The sequence below is a fragment of the Geotrypetes seraphini genome, chromosome 11, assembly GCF_902459505.1.
Source record: "Geotrypetes seraphini chromosome 11, aGeoSer1.1, whole genome shotgun sequence".
NCBI lineage: Eukaryota > Metazoa > Chordata > Amphibia > Gymnophiona > Dermophiidae > Geotrypetes > Geotrypetes seraphini.
The window spans coordinates 89,984,912-90,001,273 of NC_047094.1; the positions used below are offsets into that span (position 1 = coordinate 89,984,912).

At 43.0% G+C, this 16,362-nt stretch overlaps 1 protein-coding gene across 1 annotated transcript in view; it reads right to left on the reverse strand.

Moving 5' to 3' along the window:
• COL9A3 (collagen type IX alpha 3 chain) overlaps nucleotides 1–16,362 on the reverse strand; it is a 248,740-nt gene that overhangs the window by 13,072 nt on the left and 219,306 nt on the right. The gene's annotated exons all lie outside the window — the stretch shown is intronic.

Genomic DNA, 16,362 nt, shown 5'->3' on the forward strand with positions numbered 1-16,362 from the left:
TCAGCGGTGGAAGTGACCAAATTAGAGGGAGGATGGAAAAAAACATTGGCTTTTTGCTCCTGCAGTAGGGAAGAAGGCAGGTTTGGCAATCCTGATTAATAAGAAGATTTCTGTTAAATATGATAACTTTCAGGCTGATCCAATGGGTAGATGGCTCTTAAGTTAATATGACTTCAGGAAAAGATACCCTGACGCTTCTGAATATCTATGCACCTAATACTAATCAGATGGAATTTTAAAAAAAACTCCAATAAACAATTCTATCACTTGCTACATCTAATTTAATTGTAGCAGGAGACTTCAATGCTGTTATAGATCCAATAATGGATAAACAACCGATAGACAATTAAAATCATTAGGTCTGGATAATGTAATGCATACATGTGGACTGAATACATATGGCGGATTTTCCATTTTAATGCTTGAGAATTTACATTTTGTTCCCAAGTTCATAAATCATTTTCAAGAATTGATTATTTTTTTGTTTCTGATCACTTAATTCAACAGGTTATAAAAGCCAGCATAGATCTTATCATTTTGTCGGATCATGTGGAATTTGGATAGAGTATCAGTTCAATGAGGAAGATTCTAGTATACCTGTTTGGAGGTTCAGTAATACACTGCTTGCAGATTCAAACTTTCTTGAGGAAATTCAAGTAAAAATGAATGAGTACTTTCAACTCAATACCTCGGAGGAAATCTCTTTGGAAATTCTTTGGGATGCTTTTAAGGCAACTATACGAGGGCAGATTATTTCATATTCGGCATATGTTAGGAAATTACTCAGATTAGAATTTTCCAAATTGGAACAAATTATTTCGGTTTTAGAAACAATTGGCTTTAAAATGGGAACAAAGTACTTTGAATGCCCTGTTAAAAGCTAAATATAAATATAATGAGATTTGCTCGCAATTGGCTAGGATTTATTTTGTCTGCAAGCTGTGTATTACGGGAACTCAAATAAAGCGGGAAGAGTATTGGCAAATTATCTTAAAGCTAAAAAGAAAAGAGTAAAGATTGTGGCCATGACTGGTGAAAAAGGTAAAATTTATCCCCACATTTCAGATGTTTTAAATCAATTTCTGGATTATTATAAAGCTTTATATTCTTCTGAGCTCTATCAAACAAAGAAAATGAAGGAAAATAATTTTTAAATTTAATTAATGGGCCAAAAATTCCCAAGCATGTAAAAGAAAAACTTGAGGCGCCTATATCATTTACTGTACTCCAGTCAGCATTGAAGTCTCTCAGAGCTGGATCTGCTCTGGGTAGTGATGGATTTACAGTGGAGTTTTTCCAAATCCTTTCAAACTATACTGTTACCTCATCTTTTTAAATTATATCAATCACAACTGACGAAGGGTCAGATATTAGGTACTATGGCAGAAGCTTTAACAATTGTTTTGCCAAAGTCAAATAAAGGTCCCATGTTGGTTTCAAACTACAGACCTATTTCTTTAATTAATGTGGATGGGAAAATTCTGGCTAAACTATTGGCTCTGAGGTTAGCTAAGGCTCTCCCTTATATGATTGGAATGCACCAAACGGGTTTTGTTGCTCAAAGACATTCTGCAAATAATACCAGATTGGCACTTCATATGCTAAATTTAGCAAAAATAGATGATCTGGCTTTCTCTGTCTCTTTGGATGCAGAGAAAGCCTTTGATTGTGTTGAATGGACTTTTATGTATCAAACAATGGAGTGTTTTGGAATAGGTTCCGGATTTATTCAAATTATTCAAACCTTGTATAGTTTCCCCTCAGCCAGATTATATATTAATACATTCATGGAGCGTTTTTGTCTGAAAAGAGGAGTTAGACAAGGATGTCCCTTATCTCCTTTGCTTTTTGATATTGTTTTGGAACCCTTGTTGGCTATTCAGCAGGCAAAGAAGATGCAGGGAATTCCATATGCAGGTTGAGGTTATAAAGTTTTGGCTTATGCAGATGATATTTTGCTTCATTTGAAAAATCCTGAATCAACCATCCCTCATTTACTGGAATTGATTGATCGTTTTGGAAAATTTTCTGGAGTAAATCAGAGGTTCTTCCATTAAATGTACATTGTGTAAAAGGTTTATTTGATCCATTTCCATTCCTTTTGAAGGAAGAGGAAATAAAATATTTGGGTATAATAATTCAAAAAAACATTGGAAGATACAATGACAGTAAATGAAAAATCTTTATTGTTGAAAGTCAAAGAAATGTGTGAGCATTGGAATCCATTACATCTTTCTTGGTGGGGGAGAGTCCAAACCATCAAAATGATGATCTCCCCTGTAGTTTGTTACCAAATGAGTTTGATGCCAGTTTATTTTCAAAGTTCTTTATATAAAAAACTGAATGGGATTCAATGAAATTCCTTTGGCTTGGTAAACTTCTAGAATTGCCTTAGTATCTTTGCAAAAATCTCAATCAGAGGAAGGGATAAATTTTCCAAATTTTTACAGGTATCATCAAGCCTTTATTTTGCGTCAGGGTATGTATTGGATTCTTCCTGAACTCATGGAGAATCTGCCAGATTGGTTGATACTGGAAAGTCATCTTACAGCCCCATTACACCATAGCCATATTTTGAGTAGCAAGCTTCCTAGAATATATAAGGACAACATAATTCTTCATTCCACCTGGACTACATTAAAATTTATAGATACCTTAACTCCTATTCCAGTGCAAAAATCTACGTGTCAATCCCAATGGTTAAAACTCCACGATATAAATCAGCGAGTCTAAAATCCTCTGGAAACATCGGCTGCAAGCAGGCATACATACTCTAGGTGATGTGATTTCAAATAGGAAAATGGTAAATTTATTACAACTGCAACAATCATTTGGCATATCAAAGTCTCAAGGTTATAAATGGTTGCAGTTGAAGCAGGTCATTCAGAAGGGGCTCCCTGACTGGCACAACTTAAATCAGTACAGCTTGCCAGGCCTATGCTTCCAGACAGATTTTCAAGGGCATCAGGTCGCTAAGTGGTACAAATTAATATCTGAATATTTGGGGAAAAAACCTAAAACCAGCTTGAAAGACATTTGGGCCTAGATTCTGTAAACTGTGCCTAACTTTAGGCTTGATTTAGACATCTGATTTAAGTGGATAATGAGCCATTTAAGGGTCTTAACAAGCGTTAATTAGGACTTAGATGGAGGTAGGCGTCAGGCGTTCTCAGAACATAGAAGCGAGTTTAGGTAAACTCGCATCTAAGTTTGTGGGCGTAACATGGGCGTGGTTAAGGATAGACACTACTTAGGCGGAAGACCGCGTCTAAAATGTAGGCAAAGGAAAAGCTGGTCTAAGTGTAGTTTTTGCTTCATTTCAATGCAGTTTCAGTTTTCGTAGTGGGAGACTTCATATAGATGCAAGTTAGGAGTGCTTTCCGCTTCCGCAACGATATTTCCTATAGTGAGTTTGAATATGTTTTTTTTTTCTTCTTTCTCCCTCCTAATAGATTTAATAAGCCACCATATCAATAGAGCACATCAATATAAACATATTGCATGCAAAACATAGTACTTTTCTGCCCAAACAGTAATATGATTGATTCATTACACCACCTTTGGCTTTCCTGCCTTTTTTCTCAAAAAACAGTGCTACAATCAGCTTTCTTGAGAGCAAAGAAAGAACATGAAAAACATATCATTATTGCACACATTACTTCATTTGTCAGCGCTTAAAAAGAGAAAAACCAGATACAGACCTTAACATGCATTTTCCCTCATTCTAAAATGGAGCTCTTTAGATTCACAAAGCTGACCTCATTGTGAGATTATCAAGCTGCACCTTCAAGGTAGTATGCCACAATTAAAAGATGTGCTGGGTGTTGAACTCACAACCTCTGTATGACAGCACAGGACTTTAACCCATAGAGCTACATCAGCTTCTACTCAGGTGGATCTCACTGCCCTTTCATATCATAGTTGACTGACCTGCCTATGTATCATTTGATTAGCTATTATACCACAATCACCACAAAGAAAGCATTTGCGCCTTGTCTATCTTCTCAAGTACCCCGGTTCAAATCCCACCTTCACTCATTTTAACAACTTCCTAACAGCTTCCTATTAGCTATCATAAGACGGTCTAGAAGGTGGACTTTGCTGTTTTTATCAGCACATTTCCCTTTCCAGGCAAACTTATTTTCTCCTTCCCATGGCTAGGACATCCTAAGCTATCAAGTGAGGAAACTTCTCTTCTGACCAGAAAGATGCCATTTGTGGCTTACCAGGTTAATGCACCTTGTCCATCTTCTGAAGTTCCCTGGTTCAAATTAGAGAGCTGCACGGGAACGGGAATGACGGGAATCCCGCGGGCATCCCACGGGTTCCCCCTTCGGGTCACGGGGATCCCGTGGGGACGCCCCCTAGGGTCACGGGAATCCCATGGGGACGCCTCCTAGGGTCGCGGGGATCCCGTGGGGACGCCTCCGAGGGTCGCGGGGTTCCTGCGGGGCTGGATGTACCAAGTCGCGTGGCTTTTCTCCTTACCTGCTCTGCTTGCAGCACAGAGCCGAACGGAAGTCTTCCCGACGTCAGCGCTGACGTCGGGAAGACTTCCGTTCGGCTCTGTGCTGCAGGCAGGGTAGGTAAGAAGGAGTAGTCTCGCAGCTACCAAGGGAGGGGGGCGGTCCGCCCCGCCCCGGGTGCAGCACAGCCGGCCAGGTCCCCTTACTTTTGTGGCGCTTCCTCGACCGACCGACAACAGCCCTGGTCCGACAAACCTCCCTACCTTTAACCGCGAATCTAAATTACCTTCTTACAGCAGCTGTAAGAAGGAAATTTAGATTCGCGGTTAAGGGCAGGGAGGTTTGTCAGACCGGGGCTGTTGTCGGTCGGTCGGTCAGGGAAGTGCCACAAAAGTAAGGGGACCTGGCCGGCTGTGCTGCACCCGGGGCGGGAGAGAAGGAGGGGGGTGAAAGCACTGGGGAAGACAAAGGGGTGGAGAAGGACGCTGAAAGGCCATGGGGAAGACGGGGGGGAAGGACACTGAAAGCATTTGTGGAAGACAGAAGGGGGAGAAAGACGCTGACAGGACATGGGGAAGACGGGGGGGGGAGAAGGATGCTGAAAGCACATGGGGAAGACAAAGGGGTGGAGAAGGACCCTGAAAGGACATGGGGAAGACGGGGGGGGGGGGTGGAGAAGGACGCTGAAAGGCCATGGGGAAGACAGAGAGGGAGAAGGATGCTGAAAGGACATGGGGAAGACAGAGTGGGGAGAAGGACACTGAAAGGACATGGGGAAGACAGGGGGGAGAAGGGCACTGAAAGGACATGGGGAAGACAGAGGGGGGAGAAGGACGCTGATAGGACATGGGGAAGATGGGGAGAAGGACGCTGAAAGGAAATGGGGAAGAGAGAGTGGGGAGAAGACGCTGGCAGGGAAGAAGACAGAGATGCCAGACTATGGGGGGAGCGGAGGGAAGAAGATGGGTGTCAGACCAATTTGGAAGGGGGGAGAAAGGGAGAGGCACAGTAACAGAGCAAATGGAAGATGCAGAAGGAAGAGAGACAGTGGATGGAAGGAACTGAATGAGAACATGAGGAAAGCAGAAACCAGGCAACAAAGATAAGAAAAGAATTCTATTTTTTTTTTTTTTTTTTGCTTCAGGATAAAGTAGTATATTAGTTGTGTTGATAAAAATTTATAAACAAAAGAGGCTCTGGTAGAAACCCGTTTACAAAGTATGTATTCTTCCCAATTAATATTTCCAAATTAATAAAGTCTTTTTGCTTATTTGTAAATGGGTTTCTACCAGAGCCTTTAATTCAGTAGCATAATTAAATGAAATAACTATTTCTGAAGTTTATAGGGACGGAGGGGATTCCTCGTGGGGACGGAGGGATTCCTCACGGGGATGGGAGGGATTCCTCACGGGGACGGGTGGGATTTCTGTCCCCGCGCAACTCTCTAGTTCAAATCCCACCCTCTCCTTCACTCATTTTAACAGCATCCTAACAGCTCTCATAAGTGGTGGACTTTGCTGTTTTTTATCAGCATTCTGCAGTTTACAGGTATAGGTGCATCAGCTACATACATCTCTTTGCTACAAGCCATTGTAGGAATATATTTTCTTCTATGCAATATCTGCACAGGGCAACAGATAGAAGAGTTTACTAAAACTTAAGAGGGCTTGGACAGGTATTTAAGGAAGGTAATTGTTTTTGAGATGTACTCTAGAGACATTCCTGTTGGTATATTCAGCTTGACTGGTTGTGGTTTAATGCTTGAGTGTGTGTTGGGGTGGGGGAGGGGGTTTAGAATGAAAGAGAACAGGCTGCTTTAGACTAGAGCAGGGGTGCCCACACTTTTTGGGCTTGCGAGCTACTTTTAAAATGACCAAGTCAAAATGATCTACCAACAATAAAATTTAAAAAAACCACAACGCACACTGTACGCATAGAAAATGTTAATTATCATTCCTATTCCAGGGTTTTTCAAAGAGGTCAAAGCAGATGACTCTATGCACTATCACCTCAGTAACAACCATACAAAAATAGACAAATATACCCCCCTCCCTTTTTACTAAACCACGATAGCAGTTTTTAGAGCGCAGCAAGCTGCGCTGAATGCCCAGCACTGCTCTCGACACTCATAGGCTCCCTGCGCTAAAAAACTCTATTGCGGTTTAGTAAAAGGGGACCTTAGTGTAAAATATAGACAGCAGATATAAATTCAGACACATTTTGATCACTAAATTTAAAATAAAATAATTTTTCCTACCTTGTCTGGTGATTTCATGAGTCTCTGGTTGCACTTTCTTCTTCTGACTGTGCATCCAATCTTTCTTCCCTTCTTTAGCCTGTATGCTTCCTCTCCTCTAGACCTCGTTCCCTCCCCCAACTTTTCCTTCCTCTCTCCCTGCCCTTTCTTTCTCTCTGCCTCCCTTTCTTTTTTTTTCTGTTTCTCTTCTTTCCTTCTGTCTCCCTGCCTGCCCTTTTTCTTTCTTTCTCCCTGCCCTCCCCCAAGCCACTGCCATTGGGGACCAGGACCCAAACTGCCACCAATAACAGGCCCGAAAGCCGACGCCGCCCCAACCTCTCCCTGCTTCGGCCGACCAACATCGCGATCGAGCTGTTGGGGGAAATGCTGCCGGGTCCTGCCTTCGCGGAAACAGAAAGTAGGCAGGACCCGGCAGCAAGAAGAGGAAATGCTTCATTAACCTGTCTCCCGCCTTAGCCCATAGCGAACGCTTGCTTCAGGGCTCTCAACATGTGCGTGCCGGCTTCCCTCCCCCCCCCCGGACATAACTTCCGGTTTCGGAGGGAAGCCGGCACGCACACGTTAGAGCCTCCATCCCCACCCATCCCCATAAAAAGCAGCAATTACTTCTGACAGGATCATCAATTCCAGTTTCTTTTGTGTTTGCGCTACTGTTTTCCTTGTGGAATCTCTTTGGTGGAACCCTTTTTTTGTTTTCTGTTCAGATAATTAACTTATAAACCCCCTCTTTTACTAAGGCTGATGTGTCCATTATATTATATGGACGAACCTGCTTCCAAAGCCTTCCATCCCCGTGGGAGTCCCATGGGTTAGGGGGGGATTCCCGTGATCCCCGTTTCCGTGCAGACCTCTACTTTAGACATCTGAGAATTGCTGCACATCATTTTAAAGATCAATTCAAAAATGTTTAAGCAAAGGAATGGCCAAACAATTTGAAGGTTTTCTGGTAGAAAAATGAATATCAAATATTTGCTAACCGCACTCAAGACTTGAACCCCTGACTTATGGAAGATAAAAACAGTGCCTTAAGGCATAGAGCTATAGAGGGAACTTTGTTTAGAATTTGGTAAGAGACTAAGCAGAAGACAAATGGCTTCTAGTAAAAGCTTTGAGAAGTGAAAGAATTGATTAAAAGTCAGTACAGGTGTTTGTGCCCAAACCACACCTAGAGCACGCCCAACCAGATTTGAAAGTTTTCTGGCGGGAAGTCGAAACGGTGCCTATGATGTCAGACGCTACTTAGGCATCCTTAGTATAAGAAGGTCCATCAGAGCAGTGTTTTCTCTTTTACGACTCCTATTCTGTGTTATTACTTATGCTGATTTCTGAGACCTTACCTTTCTTAATTATCTTTTAACCTTTTCTTTCCTATATCTGCCACAACTCTCCACTTCATAGGACCATTAGCAGCTATAGTAATTTGCAATTTTGATGTTTGTCTAACCTTTTTCATCTTTCCAGGAAGAAATCTAGGTGAGAATGATATATTGCTAGTACTTAGCTGTCTTTATTAGATAAAAGCTCAGGCAGAACTGATTTTTTTTTTGGACTCCCATTCTACTTATGGTGATTCTCCATTAACTTTTTCTTCCCCTGATATCTGCCACAATTCTCTCCATTCCACAGGGTCATTAGCAGGTCTGAGAATGTGATAATAAAATTTGGTTCCAGGAGTCTTGGCTGAAAAACCCCCCCATGCTGTTTAAAACTTTGGTGACAGCAAAAAGGATATGCAAGTTACATGAATATGTGGAACCCATAGCAGTGCTTTTCATCATAGAGCTAAAGGTAAATCTTTTAAGAGTCCTAATTGTTAGGTATCCTTATAATAAAAAAGAAACAGTGTGTTTTTTGCTTCTATTCATTGTAGCTATTATTCTGAGACTGTGGTGTAACATATTCTCCCAAGGCTTCTGTTTATTTTTGCCACAGATGTCTGTCTTAACTTTTTCCCCCTTTATTTCCTGATTTGAGGCCAGAGCAGGTCTGTTCAAACTGGGTTCAGCACAGCTTGCACCTGGACAAAGCTCAAATTCCAAAACAGAAAGAATAGATGAGAATGATGTACTGCAACCTTTCTTTGCTCATGTGATGAATTATCTACATTTTCAGAATATTAACATGTTTCACATTTTTTTTTCCTTCAGAAGGGTGTACTTATAGAAGATTTTCAGAGAAAACAGTCAATTGATGGGTTTTTTACAAAGGTGCGCTAAATCCACACATGCGCTAACTACTAAAGCGTGTATAGGATAATATGCACGTGTTAAGTTTTACCACGCACTGAAGCTGCACTGTTTAGGCGCCATTAATGTGTGCTAAATTAAAGGTTAATGCGTGCATGTTATCCTAAGCATGCGTTAGTAGTTAGCGCATGTGTGGATTTAGTGCACCTTTGTAGAAAATAGCCTAAAACTCACCAATCAACTCTTAATTTGTCTCAATCCATCTTCCTTTTTCTTCAGCCTGCCTTCTCCTATCAGGAGCAGATTCTGGGACCTTACCAATTCTACCACAGTAACTTGGACCTGCGAGTGCCTTACTCTGCATACCTGTCATCCATCTCATCAAACTGCAGTTGCCTGATATTACACTTGCATGCTGCTTTCCTTGACTGTGCAATAAAAATCTTATACCATTTTTCACCTTGTGCTTATTTATATTGAGTATATTGAAATGTGAAACGGATGTCACCTCCACACCCCTTTCTATAGACTCACACTTGTCAAAAGTTTCTTCAGTATTCACCAATCCTCAGAAGTGCCACCACGATACTCAAAACATTTTACTGTGTCTGGCTTCACGCACTATATCTTCACTGGGTCCAACTTTTCTAACTATCTTAATTGAATTATTTTTAAAGTTGTTTTTAAACATTTTGTGAACAACCATTTTTAAGAAAGGTACTTAGCTTTTAACTTTTTGCCTTCAGGTGGTCAGTTTGTAAGGACATCTATGCCGACATGTTTCACCCAACGGGTTTTTTCAAGGCTCATATCCCTCTACAAGCTTTCGCCGTCTTATACAACCACCATGTCCTTTAAACAAAGATGGCCCCACCAAGTCCTTTAAACAAAGATGTCGGCATAGATGTCCCTATAAACTGACCACCTGAAGGCAAAAAGTTAAAAGCTAAGTACCTTTTTAAAAATGGTTGTTCACAAAATGTTTAAAAACAACTTTAAAAATAATTCAACTAAGATAGTTAGAAAAGTTGGACCCAGTGAAGATATAGTGTGTGAAGCCAGATACAGTGAAATGTTTTGAGTATCGTGGTGCCACTTCTGAGGGTTGGTGAATATTGAAGAAACTTTTGACAAGTGTGAGTCTATAGAAAGGGGTGTGGAGGTGACATCCGTTTCACATTTCAATATACAAAGTTTACTTGCACAAGAGCGATTACATAAAGATATAGTGCTAATCTTCATATTTATATTGAGTAGCAGCCAGGCATTAGTGTTTCCTTAATAAATACCACTTCAGCTACTTGGTCACATTGACCTTTGTCTTATCTAGTGTTCCATGAGGCCCAGGCTGCAAAGGGGGGGTAGGGGTAGCAAACAGGGCAGCCTGCAACCAGCATAATATTTGAGAACATCAGATTAGATGAGAGGTGGAGAGGATGAACTAGGTGCCTTAACTTAGGTGGCTTCTTTCAGTTAGTTTCCTACCCTGACAGCTTGAGATATGCTGAACTTCAGCCAATTTGGCATGCCTCAGGCGCTCCGTTAAGGAGCCACAAGCACGCCTAAACAGCACAGTATAATCCGATTAGAATTGCTATGATTTTATGGCTGATTCTGTAGCACAGTGGTTAGAATGAAGGTTGGGGGGTGAGCCTGGTCTGGGTTTGACTCCCTCTTGTCTTTCAGCTATAGGTCTCTTCACTTCTCCCCACAACAACAAACTTCCATTCCACTATTCTGCTCCAGACTATGCCCACAAGCATTTGTTATTGTGTAACTTCCTCATTCATTGTGGGGGACAGATTTTTCTACACATTTCTTCTGATACCTCTCATCAGGAAAACTCTAGTCAAACTCTATTCACTATGCCAGATTGGGACATCATGATCCTCATGGCAACTGACTGGCCATGTCAACCTTGGCTTCCACTCCTACTAGAATACTTGTTCAAGGAACCATGCAAGCTCCAGCAATTCCTGATATTCCTGATGCAGAAAGCCAGATCCCTCCTTCATCCCAACCCTCGGTCGTTAGCACTAACAACGTGGCTTCTTTCACCAAGTAAATGCCTTTTGCCTCTTGCCTGCAGTCTCTTCTGCCATTGAAGTGTCTAGGAAACCTTCCACTCAGCACTGTTATCACTTCAAATGGATAAGATTTTCTTTCTGGTGTATAAAGCATTCTCTTGACCCAGTCATGTCTCCACTTCCATCCATCCTGGGCTACCTTCTTCACCTCTCGGACTCTGGTCTCAAAACCAATTCAGTTTGAGTACATCTTGGTGCTATCAGTGTGTTCCACTCTCTCTTGAACAAGAACCTCCATCTGTTCATCCCTTAGTTTCCAGATTCATGAGAGGACTCTACCACACTAAGCCACTTATCAAGCCTCTGCCTGTTGCCTGGGATCTTAATGTAGTACTATTTGCTCTTATGAAGTCTCCCTTTGAGCCATTCACATCTTGCTCTCTCAAACTTCTCACTTGGAAAGTTGGTTTTCTCACAGCCCTCACGTCTGCACACCATGTGAGTGAAAGTCAAGCACTCCTTATACAAGATTTTACCCCGACAGAGTAGTGCTCCAAACTCATCCAAAATTCCTACCTAAAGTTGACTCAGAATTTCACCTCAACCAGTCCATAGTACTACCTGTTTCTTTCCAAAACCACATTCCCATCCCGAAGAAGCAGCTCTTTACACCTTAGACTGCAAACATGCTCTGACATACTACCTGGACTTGACTAAACCTCAAAGAGGATCCTCCCAGCTCTTTGTAGCTTTTGACCCTAACAGATTCAGAATATCTGTTATCAAGAGAACCATCTCCACTTGACTGGCAGACTATCTTCTTTGTGTATGATCAGGGTGGGATGACACTACAGGGCCATGCAACAGCTCACAATGTCCAAGCTATGTGCCTCAGTAGCTCATTTCCACTCCACCTCTATTGAGAGCATCTATAAAGCAGCTACTTGGCCCTCGATCCATATCTTCACCTCTCACTTCTTAGAGAAAAACTCCAGGAGAGATGGTCAGTTTGGACAAGCATTTCTTCTTGTCGTAGCTTGTAGTTTCTGCTTTCTTGCTGTATATTGAAGTAATTTGTCTTCACCAGTCTGTAAGACAATGTTTCTCAACTTCTTCAAGCCAAGTTCTCCCTAGATCAAAAAATTTTCAACTGAATACTGCCAAGCTACAAGTAGCAAAGATTTAGAAATGGACATTTTATTGTTAAACAACATACATAACAAATACAGATCACCGTAACAGAAACACAGACCAAGTCATACATGGCATGATCTATTATATTTCAGTCTCATAAAAACTGGCCTTTTGATAGGTGGTGTGTAATTCTTACAAATTGAGTAAAAACGAATAATGATACTTAGATGAGGTCTGTTTACAAGAACAGGAGAAAAAGGATGATATCCACAAAAGTTACCATTAGTGACAAATACAGTTTCATCTTTTCTCTGGGAAAATGAAATCTGGTCACTATGGACAAGTTTGCTCACATTCATATCCCACCTACCCTTAGCCACTCTGTCCTTTTCTTTCTCACACACTCATATCCCACCTGCTTTCTGTTCTCTCTCTTGCGCACCCTACCTGCTCTCAGCACTCTGCCCTTCTCCCTTACTTTCTCTGGAAAAATGAAACATGAAGTATGATTGGTCTCTATGGGCAAGTTTGCTCACACTCACATCCCACCTGTCCTCTGTCCTCTCTCTCGCACATCCCACCTGCCCTCAGCCATTCTGCCCTTCTCAGAGAGCTTGTTGATTTTGCTGTCTCATGAGACTGGGAGTCAAGATCAACAAGCTGTTCTTGCACCTCAGCACAAATTAGTTACTGCAAGATGTCTAATACCCTGTCTGATGTTATAACAAACTATATTAAAAGGTTTTGATATCACCTCAATAAGGTCAATACACACTTCTGCCACTGCAAAACACCATACACAAATGTACAAAAAAAGTTAGGACCTTGCAATATCATAACAGCACTAATTTCCAGGACTCAAAAGAGCAACAACCTTGTGTATGAAAAAAAGCACTGTAAATATTACACCAGATCCTAAAACACTAATACAACGCCTATTGAGAACCAGAATAACAGAACTGTTGCAAGAGTCTAGGCAGAACCGTTCCAATTAATAAATTCAGAAAGAAATACTTTTTTCTACATTTGTTGTCAATGTTATTTTTCCATTTGCTTTGGTTTTTCTTCCATCTTTGTAGGTTGTCTTCTCTCTCCATGTCTTCCTTCCATTTTCCTTCTGCATCCCTATCTATACTGTCCAGCATCTAACCTTTGTACTCCTGTGATCAGTATTGTCCATCCATGTCCCCGTCTCCTCTTCATCCAGCATTCCCCCTCTGCAGTGGCGTACCTAGCATATGTGACACCCAGGGCCCATCATTTTTTGACACCCCCCCACCACATCTGTACGAAAAACATGATTTTTAGTAGCAAGCCACATGTCACATATGAGTACCTAGGAAAAGGCAGCATCTTACATACTGCAGTGAGCAGTACAACATCAATACACCCATTGTAAAACTAAACAAGCCAGACTAGTACAGATCAACCCTGCAGTCAATCCTAACAAAAAACCATGTCTTTCGAATACACAGAAAACATCTTCGCCTAGTATGGAATATGTCATCGCAAACTACCCCCTCCCCCTTTTACAAAACAGTAGTGTGAATTTTAGCCATGGTGGTAACAGCTCTGATGCTCATAGAATTCTGAGCATCAGAGCTGCTATCACCACGGCTGGCGCTAAAAAATGCTCCACAGTTTTGTAAAAGGGGGAATAAAATAGAAATACTTAGACAAAGGTTAAATTGAACCAGTAAGAAGCTAGACTCTGCATATAGTGCACCACAGAAACAGTGACACATGTCTCCTAAAGCAATAAATAAATACAAAATTTTTTTCTACCTTTGTCTTCTGTGGTTTCTGCTTTCCTCGTCTTCTTGTAACTCTCTTCCTTCCATCCACTGTCTGCCGTCTCTCTTCCCCTATATGGCATCTTCTCTCCTATGCCCCTTCCAGAAACTGTATGCCTCCCCCTTCCATCTCTCCTTTCACCCCCATTGATCTGGCATCTCTCTCCTCTCCCTTTCCCTTTTTTCCCTCATTTTCCTTTTCAATTTATTTTCTGCATCTGTCTAGATGTCCTTTTTTACTATCTACCTAAAGCTTGCTGCCTCTTTCCTTCACCCCTCCAGTGTTTCCCTAACTCAATCCTTTTCTCCCCATCATGTACCCTCCTTTCATTTATCACCTACTTCCATCATGTGCCCTATTTCTCCAACCCTTCCATCTAATACCTTCTCTTTCTGTCCACTTCCATCCAGCGTCTGCTCCCCTCTTTCTCTCCTCCCATTTCCTTCCTGCATTTGCTCCCTTATCTCTCCCATCTGCACATCCATCCAGCATAGGCTCCCCACTACCATCAAATGTCTGCCCTTTCTCGCGCCATCCACCCCTCTTCAATCAGCATCTGCCCTTTCTCTCCCTCCAATATCCTTCGCCCTTATGTCTCTCCCCTTTCTCTGTACATCAATTCTATCAGCACCACCCTTCCATACCCTTTCTTTCCCTCCACCACTCTTCTATTCCAGCAATCCTGCTCCTTTCTCTCCCTTCATGCAGCAAAGTCCCACGATGATTGTAGCTGCCGGCTGCCAGTCCACCCCACTCTAACGTACTTGCTCTGGAGCGGACTCAGCAGCCACATGCTGGAAGGTCCCGCGATGACTCGTCTGCTGACTCTGCTCCAGAAGTAAGTTACGTTGGAGGGGGTGGACCCGGCAGACGCAGGGAGTTGTGGCAAAGTCCCACAATGACTGCATCTGCCGGGTCCACCCCCTCCAATGTAACTTACTTCTTCCGGAGCAGAGCCAGCAGATGAGTCAGTGTGGGACCTTGCCACGTGCCAGTGTGGGGCTGCCGACTCTGCTGCAGAGAAAGTAAGTCAGAGGTAACGTGACCATTTATTTTTTTCATCAATTGACTGTATCCTTTCATTTCTTTCTGCACTCAGGCCCAACAGTTGTCCCATTCTATTCCCTCCCTCCTTCCTTCCCATGTCCTTAGTGCCCCCAGTGCCTCCGTCCTGTGTCCATAGTGCCCCGTCCTGTGTCAGTGCCCCCAGTGCCTCCGTCCTGTGTCCATAGTGCCCCAGTGCCTCCTTCCCATGTCCATAGTGCCCCCAGTGCCTCCTTCCCGTGTCCATAGTGCCCCCAGTGCCTCCGTCCCGCGTCCATGGTGCTCCCAGTGCCTCCGTCCCACGTCCATGGTGCCCCCAGTGCCTCCTTATGACCCCCCCCCACTACCTTCCAGATTTTGGCCACCCCAAAGCCAGCCTGCCTGCCTACATCCTGCCCTCCCTGCCACGGAGGAAAAAAAAAAGCGCCTTTCCCCTTCCTTTCCCCCAGCCTGCGCCGCTACGATCCTACCTCCCCCCGCCGACAAGAAGTCTTTCTGACGTCGGAGAGGACATTCCGGGCCAGCCAATCACTGCCTGTCTGGCCCGGAATGTCCTCTCCGACGTCAGAATTGACGTCGGAAAGACTTCTTGTCGGCGGGGGAGGTAGGATCATAGCGGCATGGCCGGGTGAAAGGAAGGGCAGGAAGACTCGGACCTGGCCGGCTGTGCACCCCCATTGGTACGCCCCCCTGCCCCCCCTTGGTACTCCACTGCCCCTCTGTCTCTGTCCTTGTCCTCCCTCCATGTCTAACACCTCTGTGCATCACCTCTCTTCTCTTCTGCTCATACCCCCCACTCTATGGCTTGAACATCTTCTCTATTCCTTGCTCTCCCCTTTCAATCTGCATCTCTACCTCTCTGAATCTAGTGTTCCCCCTTCCCCTGATCCAGTGTCTTTCACTCTCCTTTTCCACTGCCTTCTCAGTTCAGCAGCACCTCTCTCTTCCACCACCCTTCACTACCCATGTTTACTGGAAGCTTCTAAACCACTACTAATGACTGAGGAGTCAATTCAGAGCGGTTTGCATGAGCAGTTTCAGTAATGAGCTTGGACATTGTGAGCTGTTGCATGGCCCTGTAGCGTCATCCCAGCCTGAGCATACAATACATGAGCTTCAGTAATGATGTTACATTACCTATTTATAGCATCTACTTTATGTATATATACTATTATTATAGTTTCTGTGTATCATATATTCATCTTTCTTTGTATTATTCATGAGTTCACCCTTTCATATTCCAAGTGGATAGCAGCAATAACAGTCACAGGAGAAATACCAGTGCCACATATTCCCTGCCACTAGTATGCTTAACCCTTGGGGTATGATTGAAACGTTCAAGTACATCACGGGTCGCATCGAGTCGGAAGATGATATCTTCTGTCTCGTGGGACCCTCGACCACCAGAGGGCACCCGCTGAAAATCAGGGGAGGGAAATTTCATAGCGACTCCA